Source organism: Aquila chrysaetos, chromosome 20, assembly GCF_900496995.4.
Source record: "Aquila chrysaetos chrysaetos chromosome 20, bAquChr1.4, whole genome shotgun sequence".
NCBI lineage: Eukaryota > Metazoa > Chordata > Aves > Accipitriformes > Accipitridae > Aquila > Aquila chrysaetos.
The window spans coordinates 7,578,926-7,603,644 of record NC_044023.1 but is presented as its reverse complement, the minus strand read 5'-3'; the positions used below and the strand labels follow the sequence as shown (position 1 = coordinate 7,603,644).

The 24,719-nt window shown below is 45.2% G+C and overlaps 1 long non-coding RNA gene across 1 annotated transcript in view; it reads left to right on the top strand.

Moving 5' to 3' along the window:
• The window catches only part of LOC121232472, a 95,442-nt gene that overhangs the window by 16,718 nt on the left and 54,005 nt on the right, over positions 1–24,719 (top strand). Inside the window, exon 2 of the long non-coding RNA XR_005930953.1 lies at positions 5,829–5,896. This is a non-coding gene — a long non-coding RNA (uncharacterized LOC121232472). The remainder of the gene's footprint in view (positions 1–5,828; positions 5,897–24,719) is intronic.

Below are 24,719 nucleotides of genomic sequence, written 5' to 3'. Positions count from 1 at the left end.
CTTATAGTACTGAGACCTGTTAAACCTGTGTGAAAACCCTGCAGCCAAAGGTGGTGTTGATCAGGAAGCTCAGCAGCATGAGGGGAGTTCATAGTCCCCTTATTTCCTTGTTTGGAAGCTATCTCCAACACAAGTTGATTCAGCTGACAGATGAGTGACTTTGTGCCCATGGGCAGGAGGTGGGATCAGACTGCTTTTAATGGAAGTTCCTGGGTCTGTTTGACTCACTCAGCTGGCTTGTTTCAGTGATAAATTACAGTCTGTTCTGGTAATATTGCATAGGCTTGAGTGCTGGTGGATCAGTTGTGATAAAACATCCCCAAAGTACCGGTGGCATGATGATTAAGCAGTAGCTTGTAACTAAGCTAAGATGCGTATACTGTAAGTAATGGATCAACAATAAAAAGAAGCAGCAGGAGAAGGGCAGGACAGGAAGAGAAATGTTTCTGGTGAAGAATGTAAAATGGTATTTTGTTTTTTGCAGAGCATGTGGAGAACGTGGGTGGTTTGACTGGAACATATTTGGAGTTCTGTCCCTATCGTGGCTGAGGGAGTGAGCGATGGGTGTACCATACTGCTAGGCAGCTTGTTCCTTACAGGCATTGCTGCATAACAGACACATGTACAAGCCACCCTTAACATGTCCGTTGCTCTTAAAACGGTAAATCTCATGTATTGCACAAGGTTCCAGTGCGTTGCAGTTCATGCAACAAAAGCAGGAGAGAAAACAAAGATGCAGAGCAGGGCTATGACAAGCCCTAGGGAGACACAAGGTCTCTCCCTGCTTCTCAGCCACTTCTGTGTGGTGCTAGGACCACCCTACTTGGCCCACCCCACCCCTCAGGGGGTTTGCTGGTGTCTTACAAGCTCCTCAGGAGCAGCCTTCTAGACTTGAGCAGCCCAGCGTGAGCTATTTCCATCCTTCTCTGTGATGTAGCAGATATCTCTGGCATGACTCTGAGTCAAACTGTGTCAGTCAGCTGTCTTGGGAGCACATGCAAATCTCATTTAGGCCTTTACAGAAAAGATGCATAATTCTCTTAGTGCTTGTATAGATTTTCCACAGTGTGGTATTTGGCTGCTTAGTCACAGAGTTATCTTTGTGTTTTAAGAATAGATTTGACTAGAGTCTCCTTGGCTGTACTGCAAAAGAAAGACTTTATTTGTCTTAGCACAAACACCTTGGTATGAGTGTCAGATGTGCCAGCAAGTATGTGCTTAATTAAACAGGCTCCTTAGTAGGTTTTTATCATTTTAGTGCTCTGCGCTTGAATCATGTCTCTTAAAGGACTATTTAATGAATTTCTGAGGCTATCTGACAAGTAATGTTCTTTGCTTGCTTGTTATGTAGAATTCATTAATGTCTCCCTTTGAATTCCATTGTTGAATTACAAATATTAGGACTTAATTAGCTTATTGCAATTTATGGGATGGTGGAGGTAGTTTTTCTCCTTACTGATCTTATGTGGAACCAACCTGTTTAAAACAAGCAAACAAATAGAAACTTGACTTGTTTTGATGTGCCTGCTGAGAAATACCTCCCCTTGACCCTCACCACCTGGGGACTTTTCCATAGCTTGCTAACCTTTATTGTTCTCATAAAAAGGGGGGGAAATCTGCTAGCAGTAAGCAAAGCTTTTGTTTTAGGGGATTGGCAGGACTCAGCCATCCTCATTGCTTTGAGCACAGAACTTTGAATATGTATTTTCTTCTTAAAAGCAGGTCTCTCTAGTACTTCTTTCCTTTGAGTCTAACATAAATATTTGGAGGTAATTCCTTAGCTAGTAGAAATGGAAGTACTTCCATCAGCAGCTCTAAGAAAGGGTCAGAAAAGTGCCCCAGTTGTTTTTCCTATGCTTCCTTGGAAGTTCAAATTATTCACACTAGTAGAAAGAATTGCCTCTCATGGGCAGGCACAAATCTGCAAGGCTATTGATATCTGAAATGCCCATGCTAATGGGGTGAAAGAGGCTCGGTATATGACAGCTATGAGCCAGAAAGGACACAATGTCCCTTGAAGGTCCTACCTAGTGGAGGTAGCTCTAGATAATAATCAGACTGAGTATCATGTTCCAGTTGCACCTTCTGTTGACATGTTTAATTTCCTGTATCTTTACAACAGCCTGGTGTGAAGTTACCATCTATCCAGGCTATCCAGATTTACTTTCCTAAGCAGAAGTTTTGCTGGATGGGAAAAACATGCAATGGGTCAGAAATCACAGTCAAGTGGTTTCTGCAGGGTGACACTAACTGCAGTGCATCCTGGATGTGTTGGGTGTCTTGGTACAAAGTCCCTTGCAGTGCCACAGCCTCTCTGGTTTGTAGTGGGACGGAGATCGAGTGGTCTCAGCCCAGCAAGACAGAGGCATAACTAGATTATTTGTGGAGGAGGCAGAGGTGAAAGTAATAATAATAGCTTGCCCAGAGCATATAGGGAATCTGTGGCAGATCTAGATCTGCCCTAGATCTTAATGGTGGAAGCATCCTTTCTTCCATCTGTATTGATTTTCAGATTCCTTCATGCTCCATTTTGGAGTTTTACCCTCATTATAACTTGAGAAAAGTTGAGCTGCCTCAGTGGTCTCTCTTTCCCTTCTGATCTTCTTCTCTTTCTACAGCTACTTCTTTTGCTCCTTGTTCTTATTTCCTGCTGTGCACTGCACTGAACTCCTTTGGACATCAGCTGCTGCTGGTGAAGACTGGACCTGTTTGGAAATTGCAGCCACAAAAGCCAGACTGTCCAGTATAACAAGGCAATTAAACTTCCTGTGGGAATTTTTAAAGCTGGCTTTATCTGCCCTGCAGAGAGAAGTGCGGGGAGAGGCTGTTGCACCGTTGTTCCTCCTGCTGATGACGCAGACTAGAATTGCTTCTCCTCGAATGCTGGCTGTGTTGGGTTGAAACTCAGCTTTGTGTTGTCCTAATCCCTCAGTCAAGACCACAGCAACCAGTTAGAGCAGCCCCGAGGCTGTTCCCTTATTCTAACACGTGCCACCAGCAAATTGCTCAGAGAGATCTAGTCTTTGACTAGACGCTCACCCAGCCTCTGGGCTTCAACCCAAAATGTAACCACTTGGTCTGGGAGCAGCCAAGTTAGATTTGGACTTAAACAACATAAGCAACTGCTTAGAAATTCAAAGCCTTATTTCCCTACTTTGATACCCTTCTTCCTCTCCTCTGTCATTTCATGTTTCAGCACGTGACTGTAGGTACTTCTGAAACTTCTGGTTTTGCTGGAAAGAGTCAGTCTCTCTGGGAATTACAAATGTTCATGCAGTCTCATCTTCATTTTTGGATCAGAGGGATGGATTTGAAGGGAAAAGGAAGTTTTCTCATGCTGTAAGATTTTTCAATTTTTTTTTTTTTTTTTTTTTTTTTGTATTTTCCTCCCAAACTGGAATGAATTTTACTGTAGTTTTGTGTTTCCTGCTAACTCACAAACCCGCCAAACTAGTTGGCACCAGCAGAAAAGGCACATAAGGTACCCAAACTTTCTAAAACAAGAATGTTTCTGGCCTGTTCCAAAATGTTTCCCCCTCCCAAAATGTGAAACTGGGAGATTGCTGAAACTGGTTTGTTCCCATAGCTGGATTAGACCTCAGTGAATCAGCGCTGTGAGAAACCTCCTCGGGAAATTCCTGCCAGGCTGTACCCCGGCATCACTTGCTGACTAAGTCAGGAGCTTCCTCAAGTAGTGTGGCTGCATAGGACAATAGGTCAAAGCCTTAGTGCTGCAATCCTGGAGCCCAGCTGTGGCTCACAACTCCAAGGATGGGGAAAAGCCCTGTCCCATCCTAAATCCCTTTTATCCTCCAAATTCCCCAGAATGTGAATGAGCTTACCCCTCCAATGCTTGAGGGGTGTTCCCACTTAGGGAGAGGTGACATGAGCGTGGTGCCGAGAGCGCTCAGGGCAGCAGCGGTAAAGCAGAAGGAAAGGTATGATGCATGCTGGTGCACCCAGGTCTAGACCTGCCTGCTGCCCAGTCCTGCCTCGTGTTGTTGCTAACTTGTCATAAAATGTTCCAGTACTGATGTAGACAGTGGGTCTGGGATGAGAGCATGCTCATTTATGTGCTCCTGACTGCACTGAGCCCTAGACTATTGCTCTCCCAGGAATGTCGGTGGATGCTGAGCTGCCTGAGAGTGCGGGGCACCATGCCAGAGTGTAGGAGCCAAAATATGTACCTGAAGCCTTCTGAACACTGAAGACCCTCTTGGCTCTGGGGTGTAGATGGGCCACCAAGCTGCAGTGAGGACAGATGAAAAGCCTTTCCTAGAAAAGGCTGTGGGGTTTGTGTAGCTCAGGAGCTTGCTGAAAGTTCCTGGAATAAACTGGAGAGCAGCATTCATGCCAGGAGGGATTAGACAGTGGGAGAGAGATTTACTTTTTGAGCTTTTGATTTAATTTGTCTCACGTGGCATGCCTGCCTTTTCTCTATTAGAGTTATCTTGTCCTGTTTGTACCTTTTTAGTACTCTAATAAAACCCAGCCGTGGGGCCAGAAGCCTTTGACTTCTGGCTTGGCTGCCTCCAAGACCAGATGTGGCAATTCCACCTCCCCAGTCTGTCTGATTCGGCCCAGTCCAGAATAGCTTTTGATGAAGAAATAGAGACCAAAGACTTGTCAAAGTTGCTCTGCTTGCAAGGAGCAGAGCTGGACAAGCATTTTGGTCATCAGAGTTCCAGCTGCCTGCCCAGCAGGGGTGTTTGCTGCCTGCAGTGCTCAATAATGTATGCTTGTATGGAGGCTGTTCTGCACATACTGATTTTGAGCTATAGGTTTTCTTCCAGGAAATCTGTATTTGGCTTTATAACTTCCAGAGAATAGTCTGTGTGTTGGAAAACCTCCTCCTACCGTATGGGAAGGAGCATTCTCTTTTGTACCCTGGAAAATACATGTAAAGTTTTTTTTTTTTTTAAATGGACTTCTGATGAGTACACAAGCTTGGAGTTTTCAGGGGCCTTGATGCAGTGCTGCATCTTGGTGTGGGTGTGACATTTGTGATATGGGCTCCGAGATTAATCTGGCAAAGGAGCAGAGCTGTGTGGGCCTGTCCCTTGTTTGGTCCGGGATCCAAGGAACAGAAACCACCAGTCTGGTTTGGTGTCAGAGCAGCCGGTGCAATGAAGTGGCACAAGGTCGATGTATTAGATGAGCCATAGATGTCTCGAACCAGTAGATGCTACTTTTGAGTAGGTGGCTCAGGTCATCTTCTTATGTCCAGAGGCTGCAGCTGGCCCTGAGCCACAGCCTTCATCCTTTCACTGCTTCCTGGTTTCCAAGGCCAGTTGTGCTAAGTTGAGCAATGCATAACAAGGGAATGTCCAAGATGATGAATCTGTTCTTAACGTTCATCTAATTGGCTCCCAGTTGCCCTCCACCCAAAGCTGTCTGTGCCCTTCAGCCTGAGCACTCCTCACCCTGATTGCTGGGTGTCTTTTTAGTGCAGCAGAGCTAAATCCATCTCATGGAACAAGTATTAGAGGAGAAGCAAGACTTCAACAGATGTCACTTTTTTTCAGCTTCCCAGCAGTAACACTGCCTGGAATGGTGACTCTTACCTCCTCAGCAAACAATTTACACTGGCATACCTTGATGTTTGCAAGGAATGAGACTTGATAGAGGTCCCAAGGGTAAAGCAGGCTTGAGGAAAATGCTGTCAGTGTCACAAAATCCCTGCCCCTTCTGAGGCTCTGTTGTTTTTACAAGACTGTTTGAATGTTGGTTGTGCAGTATTCTGGTGTCCCTTGTGGGTATGAGGGTCAAAGCAAAGCGGTTAAATGATGTTTTGCATCTCAGAACTGGAAATCTCCCTTTTTTTGCAGGAGGCTTCAGATGTGAATTTGCAAAAAACAACCAACCCGACAACTTGCCCAAAATTCCTCCCAGGAAGGTGAGTTTGGCCAGGGAGAGGGGAAGACTGGATAATTCTTTTGTAGAATTCATAAAAAATTCATTTTGCCACAGACTTAAGTCTTTTCTTGCATTCAGTTTCCTTTTACCTTTCTTACCTGAGCAGGTGGTAGGAAAACATGGCACAGCAGTAGCAAAAGGGGTAAGTCTGACAAGAAATAAATCATCTCTATCTGCAGTTGCTATGTGCCAGGCAATTGGCCAGTACCACCTATACAAACACTGGTGTCCATCTGGTGTAGGAACAGCTGAGCGTCAGCCCGGCCTAGCGGGTCTCTAGGTGCCAGGTACTTTTGGGTGGCATCACGTATTAAATATTTCCCAGAGAGCACCTCTGTGTAAACATGCTGAATAGACAGTCATTCTCTCTGTTCAGCCCCATCCTGTCAAGCGTAAGGTGCAGATGCAGGATCCAGGAACTCTTCCAAATTAATTCTTTCCCCTCTTTTCTTGCTGGCCCTCCTTTTCACCTGTGGTTTGTGAGCAAACCAAGGCAAATAGCCTTGGCCAGAGCCAGGCAGTGTCAGGCTGGCCCAGTTCTGCCTGCTGTGCTGCCAGCATCCCCGTGCTGCGGACCTGCACCCAGCTCTGCCTCCTCATGGACTTGCTGAACTCTGGAAAAAGGTTGCTGTTACCTTTGCTGAGGCAGAAACATGATCCAGAACAGCTAGTTTGGTCATAGGGGAAGAGGGGTGTGAAGTAACCAGCTCTTGTTCATAGCCATGCTCCATAGATCTTGTGCAAATAAGAACGTAAGGAAGAATTGGAACTGGGTAACTCTCGTGCCCCTTTTCAAGGTGGCTAGTAAAGGCTCACGAGTGGTAGAACACCACCAGCATGTGACAGGTCAGGTGTACAGGAGGGCCAGCCACTACTGGTTGTTACTGGTAGAAACACAGGTTTTGGAAACGAAGCTCTGGCCTTCCTTCATATTGGAAAAACAATTTTTTTTTTTTTTTTTTCCCCCTCTAAATCCAACCTGCAGTTTAGATTTGGAGCATTGTTCTGTGCTGCTTAAAAACCTTGATTCTTAGAAGCATTCAAGAAACTGAAACTGAGGCTATAGATAAATGTTTGTGATGTGTTTTTAGTTGAAAAACTCTTAAGCAGCTCTTGCTTCAGTGGAAAACACACAAAATTGATTGCTTCTGCTGTGTATCTATTACAAGAAGGCCTTGACTCTTTCCCCCTTGACTGCTGGGGAGCTTCCTGAGGACTCAGGTGGGAAGATGGGAAATATTATTTCTGCAGGGAATATGTGAGCAGAAAACAACAAGTCTCTAAAGTGGGATTATGGATCGATGTCCCTTTTGGGCCCTTGCATGGTTTGGACCCAGATTTGAGAAATGGGTCTCTCCTGAAGGAGGACTTGGAAACTTGAAAGAGCCCTAAGATGGGTTTTTCAAGTCATAGAATTGTGATTCTCCTGCAACAGCATAAAACACCCATCCCCTACTAGATGCAGCGGTTGTTTGCTCAGTAACATGAACCATCCAGCTGAAGCACAGAGCGGTGATGATATAACCTGTGTACTCAGTTCTGCACCTGGTTTTTGGGGAGCTTGAGGGGTTTGTTTGGGTTTTTGCTGAAGGAAACAGAGGGGACCTTAGTTTTGTCCAGATTCTTCAGCTCCCATCTGCTGCACTGGCTCCCATCGTGCTGGATTCCCACAACACTGGCTTTTATCATCCTTCCAGGTTGAAAGAAAAACATCTATGCTTGATTGCCTCTCCCTCAGAGCTGAGGCCACCATGGTGGTACTATAAGGGAGGGCACTGTGCCACGGCCTGTTTCAGCTCGCTGGCTGGAGTGCTGCGAGGAGTCCAGCAGCATTTTGTTTGTGAGAGAAATCCCTCTGGCATTCTGTGTTAGAGCTGGATTTACTGGAAACAGGTCCTTGATGAAAACCTTCCTTGCACAACACTTTTCCCACCTACAGGCAATGGTGACTGGCACAGTCTAAAAGCCTTCAACAACCAGCTCTTTTGTAGATGTCTGGCAAGAAGGCTCCAGAGCTGGAAAACAAGACTTAACTCAATGCTTCTTTAATTGGGGACAGTGCTGTGGGTCTGTGTATCAATGAGCAGGTGATGACCCTACAAGTTCCCAGTCCTGCTCACTTGTAATAGCTCCTTGGGGCTGTGTTTGTAAGAATATTTTTGGAAGAAGCTTGTATTATAGAGTGACAGGCGTAGAGAGCTGAATTTGCAGACCCAGATCTTGATAGTTTTGGGGAGTGGGGGTGTTGTTTAGGGAGAGACAGTGTATATAGAGAGGAGAATATGGGATTTTTGTGTTTTCTTTTTAACAATCCTGTATAATTTGGGGGAAGTCTGTGGCTGTTTGGTGCTATTCCTACTTCTCATGCCAGCCAACACTGGCAGCACAGGTGTATGTCTGCATTCCTGTTGACTCAGACCCCTGTAAGTTCCCGGTGAAGGCTTCAGCCTCTTCTCCTTTAATTGATGTGGTTTGCTCTGCTGGAGACTCTGTTTACAGACTAGACTGTGACTTTAGCCCCAACATGTTACTCATGTCTACACAGATGAACACAGACAAACCTGAGCTTGTCTGCCTGTGCAAAGATGAAGTTGAATGTGAGCCAGACACCTCTTAGCATAGAGTCAGAGCAGAAGCAGCTGCATGCCAAGTTCTATACAGCTCCGCTCACAACCCATGGAAGTACCTTCTGTAGCTGAGAAGATGGTTGCATCCCTGTTGCACATCATCCCTACCCCCTGGGAACCCTAGCTGTGCAGCTTCCCTGTGTACAGTCATTTGTCATTAAATCCCATCCAAGACTAAGCGGGTGTTTGGGATTTACAGGTTTCTGGGATCATGGCATGCTCATGGGCAGCAGAAACAGGTGCCATGTGAACTCTTTTCCTCAGGATAGCTTTCAGGGCTCAGGTGCAAAATGAGCATGCTCTCTTGGAGCATATCCTCAGTCCACAGTAAAACATGGTATCTCAAGAGGGCTAACCTTTCGTAGGTGAGCAGAGGACAGCCTTTGGATTTAAGATCTTCCAAAGAAGGTGGAAAAGCCAGCTGTAGTTTTAGGTCAGAATGATTGTTTCAGACGGGTAATTCTGTACAGGGGCTATTCGTGCATGCATCAGCTTCACCCAGGTAGGTACAGATTTGGATCCTAGCTAAAGAAAAACAAGCTTTATGCTGTATTAAGCGTAAGAGTGTCTCAAAGCTAAGGACAGACCTCTCCTTACTCCTCTGCCCGGTAACTGGTTTTTGGGTGAGGAAACTGAGCTACAAAATGCACAAATATAACATTGAGATGGGAGGTATGTAATGAACCTTGTAGAAGTGCATACCCTGGCCTACTGTCTGACTTCGATTGACTTCATCTTCTGAACTGGGGCCTGGGTGACTTACCAAGGTCCGAAAGTATAGCCTACCAAAGAGGCTAGCTGGTGACAAAAGGGAAGGACCAGGCCCTTGGGCTGGCAAGGAGATCCCCTGAGAAGCATCGTGCCTCAGAAAATGCCAGTTGTCTGAGAGAGAACAATTTCATGGGAAAATGTTGGTTTTGATGAATTTCAGTTGCTGAAAAATATTGGACAAAAATGTTTTGAAAACTGTTTGACCTTTTCTAAATGGCAAAGTTTCAATGTTTTTAGGTCCAAATGCTGCTTCATTTTGATAGCTAGCATTAATTGAAGGTTAAAAAAAATGTTGGAACTGAAATGAAATTCCTGAAAATGAATAGAAACAAAATGTTCTCTTCCTCTTTTCCTCCCCCAGCGTTCTTATTTCTGGGGAAATTGTGAGATTTTTTGACTTTTTAATTTCTCTGAACTGGGATATTTAAAACCTCACAAATTGTTGTGGGAGGGCATCCCATCCGGCTCACTATCCACCTTCTCCAATGCAGTTGCTAGTATTAAAGTGATTTTTATTTTATTTTGTGATAGAGCTACAAGCATTTTTTCAGACATTCCAAAGGGAGAGTCTCCGACGCTGCAGAGGGACTTGGGTGCATCCTGTCCCTGCACCTCTTGCCTGCCCAGCACTGTCTGTTGGGTTCCTGGCAAGTCTTGTATCTCCCCATCTGAAAGGAAAGAGTGTGAGCAGTGTGCTGTGATTTGTGCTGTGGCTAAGTGACAAACACACTGTGTTTGCTAAACTAACACACTGAGAAAGCATGAAATGATCACTTTAAATGCACCACAGCTAAAAGGAGCCAGTTGTGTGTACAAGTCAGGAGCGAGGGCTCATGTCTAAATATACGGAATATAAGGTAAATAGGACTATGCAGCAGGGACTGTCTTAAAAGCCTCACCGAGCAAATACTGCTCACTGGTCCAGAACTACAGACAACAGGAATGTCATCTGGCTAAAGTGACTGGAGCAAAAACCTGTGTATATGTGACATTTGCACTTACCAGACATCTTACAGTCAGGTGGAGGAACTGGGGTGGAGAGAGCAGGAGGCCCTGAAGCTGCAATCTTCATCCTCTTTCACTTTGCATTGGGGTGAAAATGCACCTTTCTATCTCCTTTCTTAAATGGAAAGGATTAATGTAAGATCTGTTGCATGGGGTGTGATTGGAAACAGGCTGTGCTGTCTCCCACAGCATCCCAAGTCTGTTGCCATGTTTCTGGCTGATGCAAAGAGCATTCATTGCTCCTCTTTTAGCTTTGCTGTCTTTGCCTTGTCCATGAGGTAACAAGTCACTTCACCGTAGGCAAATGGTGATTTCTGACTTCCATGCGTTACTGTACTGGCTCGTTGGTTGGGGTATATTGTTTCTCCTTTTGAGGTGATGTGGGATGGTTTTATTGCACCTCTTGGAACCTCCTCAGTAGGAACAAGAGTTTGCACTTCAACCATCTTCATATCATGTAGGTGCCAGTTTGGCATTTGGCCTTGGCAAAGGTTGTAGAGTTCAGCTTTGTGTTCTAGGGATGTTCGTGAAGTGAAAAAGTGGAAGTTTATCCCCTCTGAGTCCATGTAAGCTTGCAGAAAGACTCTAGTATCAGTAAGTGCAATGGGTTTACAAGTTTCAAAGTTATAAGCTTCAGGGAAGTTGCTGCAGATTAATGTATAGCAATGGTAAAATTATCATCTTAGTGCCAAGGGTGCTCCTAGAGGTCCCCACAAGAAGGCAGTGCGGGTAAGATGCAGTCTGCAAGCAGAGTTTGGGGACTGATGTATGGTGAGGTGTAATGTTCCTATAAACAAAAAATATTGATTTCAGGTTGCTGGCAAATAAGTTTTACCTTGGTCATTGATCTATTTCTGAAACGTGGAGCATTTTGAAATTCCCTGTCAAGCTGATTTGCCCCAGAAAGGGCTTCTGTAGGATAGCCAGTAATTGGACCTGCATCCTTTCACTGTTCTCTAATAGCAAAGCCCTTTCTTCTTCGTTTCCCTGTTGGTGTCGGCAGAAGTGCCAAATATGAAAAGGTTGCTACGTAAGCAAACAATTTTAAGCAGGATATTTAAAAACAAAACAATGGCAAACCACAGCAAAAAACTCCCCCCACAGGCAAATCTGAAGGATTTTTAAGATGTTTTACCTTGCTCAGATGGGTGCAATTATGCTGGGAGAATGAATGGATACAAATAAAGAGGACCTGAGGTGGAAAAATCAAAATACATAATTTCTAGGAGACATACAGAGCTAAATTCTCTGTACTATATATATTGACTATATTCAATGCGATAGTTGTGATGATTAATTATGAAGCCACTTTCTTTTAATTTGCCTAATGCTTCTAACAGATTGCTCTGGTAAACTGCTGTTGTTGACATACTTCTTGCATCTTAATGTGTTTCTCAGTACCAGGTCTGCGTTCTAAAATGCATCTTGCAGGTATTCTTATTTTGGGTACACATGTAACTTGTGCCTGGGCAGCCATTCAGTTCATTTGAAAGCTCTTCTTGCTGAACATTTGCTCCTTGAAGCAGAATACAGGCAATGCTGTGTTCCACTGGTGCATTTTTTGGTGCTTCAAAATCACCTTGAGCTGAGAGGGTGAAACTGTCTTTTATATGAGCAGCCTGTGTTCCTCTGAGCAGTTCCTTCAATGAATAGGATGTAAGGCTTGTACCAAGAACTTATAACCTTTTCCCTTCTCTGCTGGTTTTCCCTAATAGTTGACATTGCTTTCATTTCTGCTTTTTATTCAAAATATGTAAAATGGACTTTTAAAAATTATTGTTGTGGGCATTTACGACAAGAACGTGGGGTTGGGCTATGTCTGAACAGAAAGATGGACTTCCCTCTTTCTTCAGTGTGCCAGTCTCCCTTTCAGCCTTGCAAGCCTCATGTCCAGGCCCTACATATTTAAAAAAGAAACAAACAAACAAACAAGTAGCCTGATTTTGCCAGAAATTGGACATCTGGATTCCAGCCTACACCACTGGAGTCAGCAGGCTGCACAATCCATGTTGCAGGGTGCTGCTCTCTGCTGCTGTTACGCATGACCAGCTCACAGCGGTGCCACTAAGCACGTGGTGGCTGCAATGGGCAGCCTGTGGTGTGCCATGCGATGCTCTTGAAAGGTGCGCAGTGTGGGCGGTCGTGGAGGATGCTTAGAAAACATCCTAAGCCAGGGTTGCAGGAGATGGTGGTGTGGCTCTGAATTGTTCTGCTCTTGGCTTCTCCAGTGCTTTAGTGTGTCCGTTGATTTGCGGCACGTTTTTCTGCTCTGGGCATGAAGAACTGGAATCCACTTCTCCTCAATTATTGTGCCTAGGACCTGACTGTTACCATCAGAAAGGGTTAGAAGCTTGGCTTCTGAGAAGATCAAAGTCTTTGGCTTATAAGGGGCCCTTCAAATAACTTCAAAATATCTTATGGGATTTTTACAACTGTAGCATTTTTGCTTTCATTTTGGATTCAAAGAAACCCTCAGACTTAAAGATTAAAAACCCACTCACCAATCTATTATTGTATCAGCTCGTCATGTTCCATCAAAACTACTCACTTGGTCGCATCCATGTTAATTTTGAGCTGCTGTGCTAACTGGTCAGAAAATCTTGTGAAGGGTTTCAGTTGGGTACAAGAGTGAAAGCAAGGAGTTTTTCAGACTTTGAAGTTTCACAGTTTTTTTTGAGAGTGCTGCAGAATTTGAGCTGTAACTTGAAAGGCTGGTGTGTGTGTGTGTGTGTAAAATATGCTGGGCAATCACAGATCTGTAATGTAACCTGATTCTTTCTATTTTCATGTTCCTTAAATATGTTTACACTCAAGAAAAATAATAGTTTTTTCATGAACATGCAACTCTTAAAGCTATTTCTTGGGTTTTGTATCAGCAATGCTCTCTTTATTATTTTCTGCAGATGTAACTGCATATGAGATTTCCATAGACAAATAATATCCTCTCTTTTCTGGGACTTAGGAAAGCAACAAGGAAAGCCAAACCAATCCTGTCCCCCTGTCAAGGTTTGCTTTGAAGAATGATTGCTTTGTCGTTTCTTTAGGGCACAGCTTCAAGTTTGGAAGCAAATGCAAAGTGAGCAGATTCTGGCCAGCAATTTCACCTGCCAGCAGGGTGCATTTCTTAGGTTTTACTGCTCGAGTGCCCAGAACTCTCCCTGCAAGACACTAATGAAGCAATTAATGGAAAGAGCTTGTAGGTATCCCCATAGAGAATAGCTGGTCTCCTTTTTATGTAAAACTCAGCCTCCAGAGTTACCTTATGCAGCTGGCCTTCTAAGGTGGCTCCTTGTAAGTCCCAAAGTACATGGGCTTTGGGCTGTTATCCTTCTCTGCCTATTGTTGTAAAATGCATCAAAAGTGTGACCTGTCTAATAATGTTACTAATTACCAGTAGCTTAGTACTGGCAATGCTGCAAACGGAGCCTGCCAGGAGTATGGCAGCAGTATCTGGTAGAGCAGCAGTTCCTTCTTAATGAGGGGAGCTTGCTAGTTTGGTTGCTTTAAGCAGCTTTCTTTGAAATACTGTCTCCAAAATTCAGGAAGAGGAGAAAGCTGCCTCCTGTAGCTGTGATCAGAGATCCTCCTGACTGTCTTGCGTTGGGGGACATGGGCTTTCAGAAGCCCTTGAGAAAGATTCACTCTGGCAAGAAATGAGAAGAACCATCCAGGACCATGGACTTTAACAAGTCCTCTCCGTGTTTGGAAGTTGATTTTGGGGACTCACACATGTTTGTGTGAAACAGTTGTGTGGTCGTTTGTCTCTCTGACTGTTTCAAGGCTTGGTGAGCTACAGCTTTGCTACCTGAGCAGTGAAGGTAGTGTATGAACAAATACCAGAGTCCGAATGGCCTCTTGTTCTTCCCAAGGATCAAGGGAATATTGCATTCTGGCTGCTTAAAGCTGCCTCTGGCAGGGCAGGCTTTGCTGGTTAAGGAGAGCTGATGTTTCAATCTGACCAAAGTCCCAATGCTGCGTAGCAGGCAGATCTGTGGCAGGCATGCTCCTTGCCATCTAAGCCTCTGTGTGTGGTGCTTCAGACCAGGAGTTGAAATGTAGTACATAGGGTAAACAAGCATCACCAATTCTGAACAACTGAGCCTGTTAGCTTTGAGGTTTACCTGCCCCTGTCTGCACTTCTGAATGGGGAACTGCCCCAAGTCTGTCGGCAGCTCTGGCTTGGGTAGGACAGCAGAGGTTACAAGCAATATGGTCCCATGAGGCATCAGAGCATCGGCAGTCCCTGTCACAGGGTTTAAGTAACTCGAGTTTTCACAAAGCTGCTGCCTGCAAGGAAAGGAAGTCACCAGCCACAGATGAGAACGCAGCCTGAGGTTGCTGAAGTGCAATGTCACCTGGGTGTCGGAGTTGGGGACCAGGTCGGGAATGCACCATATCCGCCTGTGGCTTTGCCAGAGCCCCGAAGTGGTACCTGTGTGTTGTCTGCCACCGGTGCTGGAGTCTTCTGTGACACCTCTGTGTGTGCCTGAGAGAAGCGCACCCTGGTGAGAGGGTGATTAGGAAGGGGTGACCTGACGCAAATATCATAGCATGCCTCCTTTGTAATCTGCCCTGTGCTGATGCAAGCTTAAGTTCAAAACTTGCCACCTAGGATTCCGCTCATGGGTGTCCTTTCTAACCTGGGCTGCAAAGGGTCCAGCAATAGAAAACACTGGGTTTCCTGAGGAAAAACTGCAAGATAAAGGTGGTGGTTACTTTCTCATCTCTTAATGTATTGTCTCTTTGCTATCCTGTCCCCATTCCAGGCCAAATCACACATCTAAGAATTCTTTGGTCATGGTATTGATAAAGAGAAATTGCTAAATTATTTTAAAATTCTGGTGCTTTTAAAGGGAAGGTTATCCAAGACATGAGTTAAGGTGCTTGAAAACATGGCAGTGATAATTGTGCAATGGGAAGCAATGGAAGTTCTCTCCCAGATGAATTACAGTATGAGTAAGAGCGGCCTTCCTGCCAAAGTCCTCCCCAGGGCCCTGGTGGGGTCTGGTACATCTCCCTCCTTCCTGTTGGAATTTGCTGCATGACTCCTGTGTATTATTTCACAGGCCTCAGCCTGAAGCTGGCTATGTGCCCTGGGGAAGCCTGTGCCTTCCCTACAAGCTGTGGTCATTGGGTTTGCATGTCCTGGGTGAAACCAAGGCTAAGACTGGCACAGTGGTGCTTTCTGAAGGGCTTCCAAGGCCTGGAAGCTGCTGTGCCTTGGTGCAGCCTCCGTACCTGGGGGCTGTAGTGATAGTGGAAGACGTGCCTGAAAAGAAAAACCAAAGGATGGGAAGCGAGAAAGGTCATGTGCTGGTGCAACAGGCAGGCACAGGGAGGAGGAGTGGAGGGAAAGGGTTTGCAGATGCAGCTCTTTCTTCTGTGCTCTTATCTACCACCCTGGCAGCAGTCTTAGTGCTGAGACAGGGCTCTTTGGGAACGGGCCCAAAGCTTTAATGAAGGCATGTGGGGAGGCGCAGCATGTTCCTGGCCCTCAGGGGGCCCTTTGTCTCTCAAGGCTATCGGCTTTCTCTGAGAGACACATCATCACCCAGCCCTGTGCCGGATAACAGCTTTTGAAGTCTTCTGTTTGATATGCGTCACTGCCTCTGTCACACACCACAAGACCTTCTGTGGTTTTTTCCTTTCCCTGCTGCAGTTTCACCCACCTGGTATCACAACCAGAGATGAAACAGCCGAACCATGTGTCTTGAAATAACTGGAGTTTGGGGAATGCAGTTTCCTAGAGAGAGCAATTAGCACCTTCAGAAGGTCTTAGCAGGAGTGAAGATGAGTCTCTCCCTCACAAACCAGAGCTTTATTTCATCTAACCAACTCGCTGATGGTCACAGCTCTTCTGCTGTGATGTGGCTGTCGGGCTGGGCCTCCGCTTCTCGCCTGCAGCGGGGAGCTCTCCCCTGGCAGGCAAATATTCGGGCTCGGCCCTCGGAGCTCAAGCACTCCTCCGAGGTCAGGGCATGCTGCCTGTGTGTGTCTCTGGAGGCCACACAGCCCCCACGATGACAACAGTGCCGACTGTAGTAAGGTATTTGTTTTTTAAGTTCAGGCTTTTGTCACTAATGCCTAGTAAAGACATGCAAACAGAAACGGATTTGGGCTTTCTGGGGCGTTGTTAAATGCTTGGGGAGGGGGATTCCCCGTTTCTCTACCAGCAGCAGGAGGCTGCTTAGAACTTGCGCACTGGAGTGACAAGCTCGTAGCTAATAGTTTATCTTTTTTCTAAAAGGCACATGTCTCCAGCTAATGGAGTAGTAAGAGCAGTTAGCGGGGTAGTACATCAATGTGCTAGGTGGGGTGACCTAGCCTGGCGGCATGTGAGTCGGGATGTATGAGCAGCTGGTGTCCTGGTGAAACCAGGGTGCTTGCAGAGTTAATGTTTGACAGTGCTGTGTGTCAGGTGACCTCTTGCAGTTTAGAAGTCAAGTCATGCATGGAGTTAACCAAAGGAAGAAGTCATATGAAGGGGTGGGGTGAGGTACCTCGCCAACAGGCAAAGCAAACAAATGATGAATGAGAGTTAAAACAACACTTCAGGTTATAACTAGAAGGGAAACTCTTCTGAGAAGCTATTTTCAATCTCTGATTGTCTTGCTATTTCTAAGTGAGGGAATTGTGAGCACAACGAACTGTGCAAGATCAGTAATAAAACACGTTCACCTTGGATCTTGCTATTTCTGCTGTGTGAGCAAACAGTATTTCACATGACTGCTGAGAAGGAAAAGCTAATTAAAGAACTGTTATTTAATTGGCTTAGATTCATCATTATTAAATAGTCAACAGCAGACAAGCGAGTCTGGAAAGAAAAGCTCTAGCTCTGGAGAGATGAAGTGACTTGACCAAGATTAAAACAAACCAAGGCTCGAAATCAGCCCTTGTAATTCCCAGCAGACAGAGCCTACCCAGCCGACCAAAAAAATCTCTTGTGTTGCTGGCAGGGATCCTCAGCTCAGAGCACAATACAAATGCCTAGTTTTAAAGAAATTACTTCTGTAAAGCTTGTCTTGGTGCTTATATACCTACATGAGCAGTGGTGGCTTGGAGGGTAGTGAAACAAACCAAACTGAGGGGAGATGAAAGTGGTGCATAGGCAAAGAGTCTGGACAGTCAAATTCCAGCAAGAGGATTGCATTGAACTGCTGGGATGTGCCCAGCAGCATTTTCATTCATTGTGAGGGTGGGGGGTGAACCTGTCCTTGGAGAGAATTCAGCTGCTGTAATCACAGTGCATTCAAAGGGATTGAGGGCAGTCTTCTGTATTTGTTGGTACCTCTGCTCAACACACTGCGTTTCTGCAGGTTTCTCCCCTAGCTTTCCTCTTTTGGGAAGCTCACCCTCTGAAAGATACAGTCCCTGCATGCCATGGTTTTAGGATCAGGCCTTATAGATGCTTAAAGTGCAACAGGGATGTCATTCCTGAGCAGCATCTGAATGCTGTAGGATAGAAGCAAGGTAAAAACGTATGGTTGGTGCTTTAATGGCAACTGTGTATGTGTGTGAATGAAGTGAGGAACCTAGCTCATCCCTGTTACCCCTTTTTAAGGGATGGTACTGGCAAGATAAGCTCGTGTCAGGAATTCCACTGGCAATTCCCCCTGCCCCTTGGAAGCTGCCTCCTACTCAAAACTAGGGAAGCTCAAGAGGCACAACTTGGGGAGAAACCAGGCTTCAGCTGCTGAAGAGGAACATAGTTCAGTGTTGTGTCCTGGGATCTTCTGGTTTGCTTAGGAAGAAAAGTGATGTCTCAGGGGACACCAGCATGTTGAACAGCCTGGGGCTCGTTCTTGACTTCTGATCTTTCTCGTGGCTTTGCGGTTGATATCCATGTCTCCTGAAGGCTGGCATGGTGTAAATCATACCAGCCAGGCACTGATCTATGTTGTCTACAGCTTAGCTTAAACGTGCCCTTGTAGCTGTCTAGGCAACTAGAGCAGTGTGTGTTAGCAAAGGTGTTCTTTGGGCTGAGGCGAGATTGGCTCCTTGTCCATGTCCTACAAGGACATCTGTGATTCACTGATACCTGACATAGTCTCCTGGGATACCCACTTATCACCTGAAACCCTCTTGCACATGCTTGTGGTACCTCCAGAGCAGACATTGCTTTCCTGTGGAGGAAGCTTCTGGGTCAGTAGATCTTGGCTGTTAGTGGGGGCGTGTTTACCGCACGCTTCCTGGGCTGACAGCTTAGCTCCTCTGACAAACTTTTGCCGGAGATTTAAGAGACAAAAGTACAGTGTTTGTTACAAATGATTGCCCCTGTCCTCTTCAGTCCATATCATTTCCCAGTCTGACATGGTCAAGTTATCGAATCAGTGCTTTTAGAGGCTGGATTCATTTTATTTGTGACCAGGCAGTCCTGGAGACGCAAGCTGCCAAGTATCTGTCAATAATCAACCAGAGGATATCTTATCTTTTTTTCCTTGGCTAAACACATTGTAAGGGCTAACACACCATGAATAATAGATAGTCATAAAAAAAACACATCCCCTGTAAATCTGTCCCAGCTGTTACTAGGCTGAATTTATGACAGCAATATATAATCAACTGTTTTCAAGAAGAGGGTTACAAAAACACTGTGCTAAAAGTTGTGGGTCTAGTAAGAGATCTCTGCTTTCTGGCCTATAAGAGTCTATCTGGAAATGGAGAAATGTGGGAGGTGATGTGGACAGAGACTTAGGGGCTTTGTTTTTGTTTTAATCCACAGCCGTGCTGTTGTGCTAGCTGTCCAACCTGAGACAACCAACAGGAAGTGGATTTGCAGTCTCCCTGTTTTGTGCAGTGTCTGTCTGGTAGAAGCAATGCTTGAGAAGTCTGATTCTGCTCACGCTAACCTCCATCTGTTGCTCTTCATTTTTTGTTTCTTTTTTTTTGTTCTCTATATTATGAGATGTAGATAACTCATTCGCTATGTTGGTTGAGATGTTAACTGTTGTACCTCTTTCTGGGTATCTACCCATGCATTAAGGGAACCTGAATTCCCAATAATTTCCCCTTGAATTTGGACTTGAGTTCAGCTTTCTGGTCATCTTTGTGGTGTCCAGCTTTGTTGGCTGCTGGAGCTCTTGGTTTTTAGCTATTTTCCCTGTTCTCCAGACTTTTCACGTGCTGCCTGTTTCAGGGGTCTGGCAAATCATAGGTCAGCACTTTTCTATCCTCAGAATATCTTTTGTAAAAATGATAGTTTGAATAAATTAATAGAAACTGTCTTTCATTTGCATTCTGGTGTTTGAGACTTTAGGATTCATTTTTTAAGTGATACTCTGTGTAGCAGTGGTGGCTGCTATTTTTACCTAACAACATGGCTCCATTAGCTACGGCTCCGAGAAAAAGTTCATACTGCAAGGGTCCTGGTGAAAGACTGAGAATCAGAAATTGTCTCAAATTCAAAAAAGTTTGCATGGAAAAGCGATCATGTCATGTTATAGTAGGACTATATGTTAGTATTTAGGCTGACAAATGTTTCTTCACATTGCTAGCGAACTTGGAGCAAGTGTCTGAAATGCCTCTTCAGAGTCTTGAGCTTAGTGGAATCCAGCGTTATGGGAAGTCATTGAGGTGATTTCTGGATCCAAGCAACTCTATTGATACAAATAACATGCAAGTTCAGATAAGGGTAATCAAATCATATGCCTTAGGTTGTAAGATGATATCTACAGGGGTTGGGAAAGCGTGCTCCCCAGTGCTCGCCACTGGTGTTGGCGGGCGGCCAGGCTTCGCCATTGATTTGCCTGCCAAACTAGTAGGGAAGAAAAGTTCCATTCAGCATTAATAACAATAATTAAATCCATTGCTCAGCTGTTTTCTTTTGCTTTCTTAAAAACATTGTGTCTTGGAGGTGGCTGAGAGCAGCAGGTTATAGAATGCAATCTATTCTTCTGAGCTTTCTACTCTTAGTCCTTCAGTGTTTTTCTGAAATCTCTTAAAACGGGATAGGCATCGCAAAAGTGCAGTTTCTATGGGCACACAAGCCTTTTCGGTCTTTGAGTCAGGCTTGTGGTTTTATGGGCGAGGATTTTTCCTGCCAGAGTGCTCCGGCCGGTGTGGTATTTGACTAACAATGACGATATATTAATACCATGCCCTGGAGAAATGACTGCTGAAACAAACTGTCAGGCCAGTGTAAGACTTCCTGTCATCTGAGGGGATCTGGGCAAAATCTACAGCCACCAAACAGATTTATACGCAGTGCTGTTGCAGCTGCAGTAAATCTAATGTCAGCTGTAACATGCCAAAGGCAAAGCTTTTCAGGCATGTTGCAAGAATGGCTTTCAGTGTGGGAGGGCAGCCTTCTCTGATCCCAGGAAAACATTAGGAACTGTAGGAATACTCAGAAATTAAAAAGAATTTGGTGGGGGCAAGTAGTACCAAAATACTTTATTGGGCTGGGAGGCAGGAGAGAGATGGGTTTGTTACCAGATTTGCTGCTGGTTTCCTCGGTGTTCTTGTTGGGGTTGGTTTTGTTGGTTTGGTCGTCCCCCCCCCCCCCCCCCCGAATGTGTTGTGTAGTAAGTATGCTTTCTGAATATTGCGATTAGGTTTTTGAACAGGGGTAAAGGATCGAATACTGCTTTGGTTTCAGAATGTAGGTAAAAAATGGCCATTCCTCCATCTTCCACGTCTAACAGCTTGCTTACAACATAGTTAGCTAGAATATGTTGCAGTGCTGTAGGCCTCTGCACCTTGGACTTCCAGGTGTATTTTATTTGGTACCTTGAATATGCAGATCCCACTCCCCTCCAGCACAGGCTGTTAGAAGCAATTTCATTTCAAGACCCACATCTCCTTTCATGCAGGAAAGCTACAAGTGCTGTGAGATTTGAGACTCTCGGCTTCATGACTTTTTTATTGCTGGCTTCATGATTCACTGGTTCTGATCAAACCAATTTCCAGCAATAAACAGCAGGAAGAAAAACAAATAAAAAAAATGTGTGTCATGTTGATAATATGATAAGTGAAGGGACCAATGACCCTCATCTGAGAGGAGGGTGAGCCAATCCTGTTGCAAAAGAGATGGCTCATCCTGTTATGTAGCATCACACTGCCAGGAACTCAGGGCAGGAGAGAGATGAGAGAAAGCGTAAGGGAAGGTAAAAATATGGGTGACCGTAGGCTCTGATTCAGGCAAGCATGTGTAGCACTCCACTGCAGGCCACCTGACACAGGCATATCTGAAAGCAGGAGGATGGCCATGGCCCACACCCAACCTAGTACATGTGGGCAGCGGATCTGAGCGTGTGTGCCTGTCACAGCTGTGGCTCTAGCCTGGGCTCTTTGGTTTTCATCAGTGGCCTGGGCTACTAAACACACCCACAACCAGCTCTCTGGCTCCCTAATAAGAAAGGGCAGTAGATTAGCACTGAGGCTGGGTGTGATGACAGGGCTATTTCTGCACATCTTCAGCCCTTCCGTAGGAGAGAAGACTTTGGTCTGTATTCAAGTAAAAGGTGTTTTGGGTTGTAGACTGTGAGGTGCCTGCCACTTTCTCAGTGCCTCTGCCTTGCAATTTTGGGGCCAAGGTAGCTGTGCAGCAGCAGTGCAGCTGTCGCATGCTCATTTGCCTAATGAGCCTAAGCCTTCAGAAAGCAGCCAGTGAAAGTAAATGTGAAACTGAACTTTGACTTCATGGATTCAGCAGAATAGGGCTGAGCTGTAGATGTGAAAGAGCAGCACAACAAGCTTGGTAAAGCAGTACAGCTGCCTGGATTTATGGTGTTGGGTGGATGTTCATGTTGTTGTTAGAGGCTCTATCTCCAGTTGGGTTGTACTTGCCCTCTGTTTTTCTTTATGGTGCCTGTTTTGTCTCTCTGCTGGAAGATGTCCTCAGCTGAAAAGATGAAATGGCCAGCCTGGATGGTGCCTTCACCTCCAAGTGGCTCACGTAAGCTGGTTTCCCCAGGTAAAGCCTTTGCCGACAGTTCATAGGTCCAGGGCAGCTCTTGGAGCTGGGCCCTGCTCCCTTTTACACTCAGGGTTCCACGTAGTCACTTGCTTTTCTCGTCCCTCTGCATGACATGCTATCACCAGACATCTTATCAACATTAGCACTGCCTTGAAGAGAGCTAATTTATGTGATAAGGCCTTATGGCTCATTTCTCAATCTGTACCAGCACTTCTTGCTCAAAAATAAGATTACGGTGATCAAAAACCTGCAGGACAGTCACCTTGGATAGTGTTGTACTCCTGAAGGTGGTGTACGTGACATAAATCTTTATCAGGATGTCATTTAACAGGGAAAGAAGCTATTGTACTTCTACCAGCATATACGGAGGATTTAACATTTTTATTATGTGGAGTTTATTATTTTAATGAATCACCATGATTATACAGCTGTACTGTTCAGCAATAAAGAGAGGGCATTGCCTGGTTAAGTCCGTTGGCCCTGGGTGAAGTCTCAGTGGTGGTTGAAACCAAGCTGCTAAAGCAACCTGGCTGTTGCTATCTACTATATAAGGGACTGAGCTCAATGGGAAAAGCTGGCAGGTTGTTCTGACAGTAGCGAGTCTCAGAACTTTAATCATAGCTGGTTTATTTTTATGAACATGGCAAATCTCTCTAGTTCCCCCTTAAAAAAAAGTGGTTTAATTAGGCAGTCTATTTATGGTGAGATGTGTATCTAAAGTGAAGGGCATTTCTTCATCATCTTCCACTTTGCTAATGAAAAGCACAGCTACAATAAATTGCCTGGCTTGGGAGAAGTGTTGTATCTCCATAGATTTTTTTGGTTTGATATGGAGGATGCCCTTAAACCTGACTTAACTTGACCTTGTGTTGTTAATTTTCCCACCTGCAAAATATCTTGGATAAGGCTGACACAAACAAAAGGAGAGGAAAAAAGTATAAAGTTAATTTCTCAGTTGCTGTGAAATGGCATAAACCTTAAAAATACAATACATCTAACGTCTGTTTGGTTCATAGTAGCGAGCAATTTATTTGGGGGCATATTAACCTGGCACAGATACGTTTGTCAGCTGCTGTACTCTTTACTGTGGATTTGGGGTTTTCGGCAGTGGAGCAAATGACCTGGCAAGGGGTAATGTTGGTATTGCTGGAGGTTCTCAAGGAACAGATTAGGCAGACAACTGTCTGGAAAGATGCAGCTGTAATTGATCTAGTCTGGGGCAAGGAGGTGGATGAGACTGAATTTGAGAGCCCTTCCAGGAATCTGCCTTGCCATGTGCTGTTGACCAGGTCAGGGAAGGGCAAACAGTGACATGACTATTTGGAAAGTACCATCAGCTGGTTTTATATGTGGGGATACTGAAAGAAGATGGGAATGCTGACAGGCTGACTGCGTCCATGATGGCACATTGTGGAGCTTGCTTCTCCTTACCCCTTCATCCATGTATGAAGCTTCTGAAGGAGCTTTCCACCTGCTGTTGGATGGTGTGAGCAATGCACCGTACTATTGCACACTGTACTCTGGGTCTTGTTGCCTCTGCTTCCCTCTTGTTCCCTTCCTAAAAAGGGAAGCATGGTTATACCAAGCCAGGTGAGATACCCATCTAGTCCTGTCTTGGCTCTTGACGGTGCCTAGAGTGTATAAACCAAGCGTGCAGTGATACTTCCTTCTGGGATGTGCTTTCCTGCTCTCCAGTGGAGATGTGTCCTGTGCTTAATAGCTTCCAGTGGGCTTTTCTGTGAATTTGTCAAATTGTTTTCTGAACCCTTGGTAAGCTCTTGATATCCTTGGCATCTGCTGGCAATTAGCAGTTTTATAGGTTGTGGTTGAAGCCATCTGTGATACTTTCTTGTCCTGGTGCTGGGTCCTGTTCTGAAAGCTTTAATCATCCTTGTGTTCTAGCAAAGCCTGTGCTTCTGAATCTCCTCATAAGCAGGTCTCTCTCCTTCTCCTTTTGTGTTAGAAAAAGGTGAAGTCCACAATGTCAGCTAAGAGAGTGTTGTGTTTGAAAGCAGGGGTATGACTTAGCAGCACAGGAACATTCAGATAAGGTTTTTCCATGCGCAAGTGTATTGCAGGGGTTTTGTAAGTCACTGCTGTATTTGACCAGCTCTGTTTACTTCAATATACAATTTCTCAGATGCAAAATAAATTTCAAAGGCCTCCTTATCTCATCAGTGGCTGAAAGAGAGGCCTCTATGGGAAGGCTTTTGCACTGCAACAGATGTGGGGTGTAAGTAATGGCATTCCCATGACCACATCATGAGGGATGTAACAGCGTGGCTGTCACTGCTCTGCCCTGGCTTCCTGAAAAAACTGTTAAGGTGCCATTTTGTGCTGGCTTTGGATTTTTCTTTCTTCCTCCATGTTAAGGTATTACCCTGGGAACTTGCTCCTTCTCAGAAGCTCAGCAGAGATTGATTGTGACCAGAACTGAGCCACCCTGGGCCATGCAGTCAGACAATAAGGCCCCTTCAACCTGA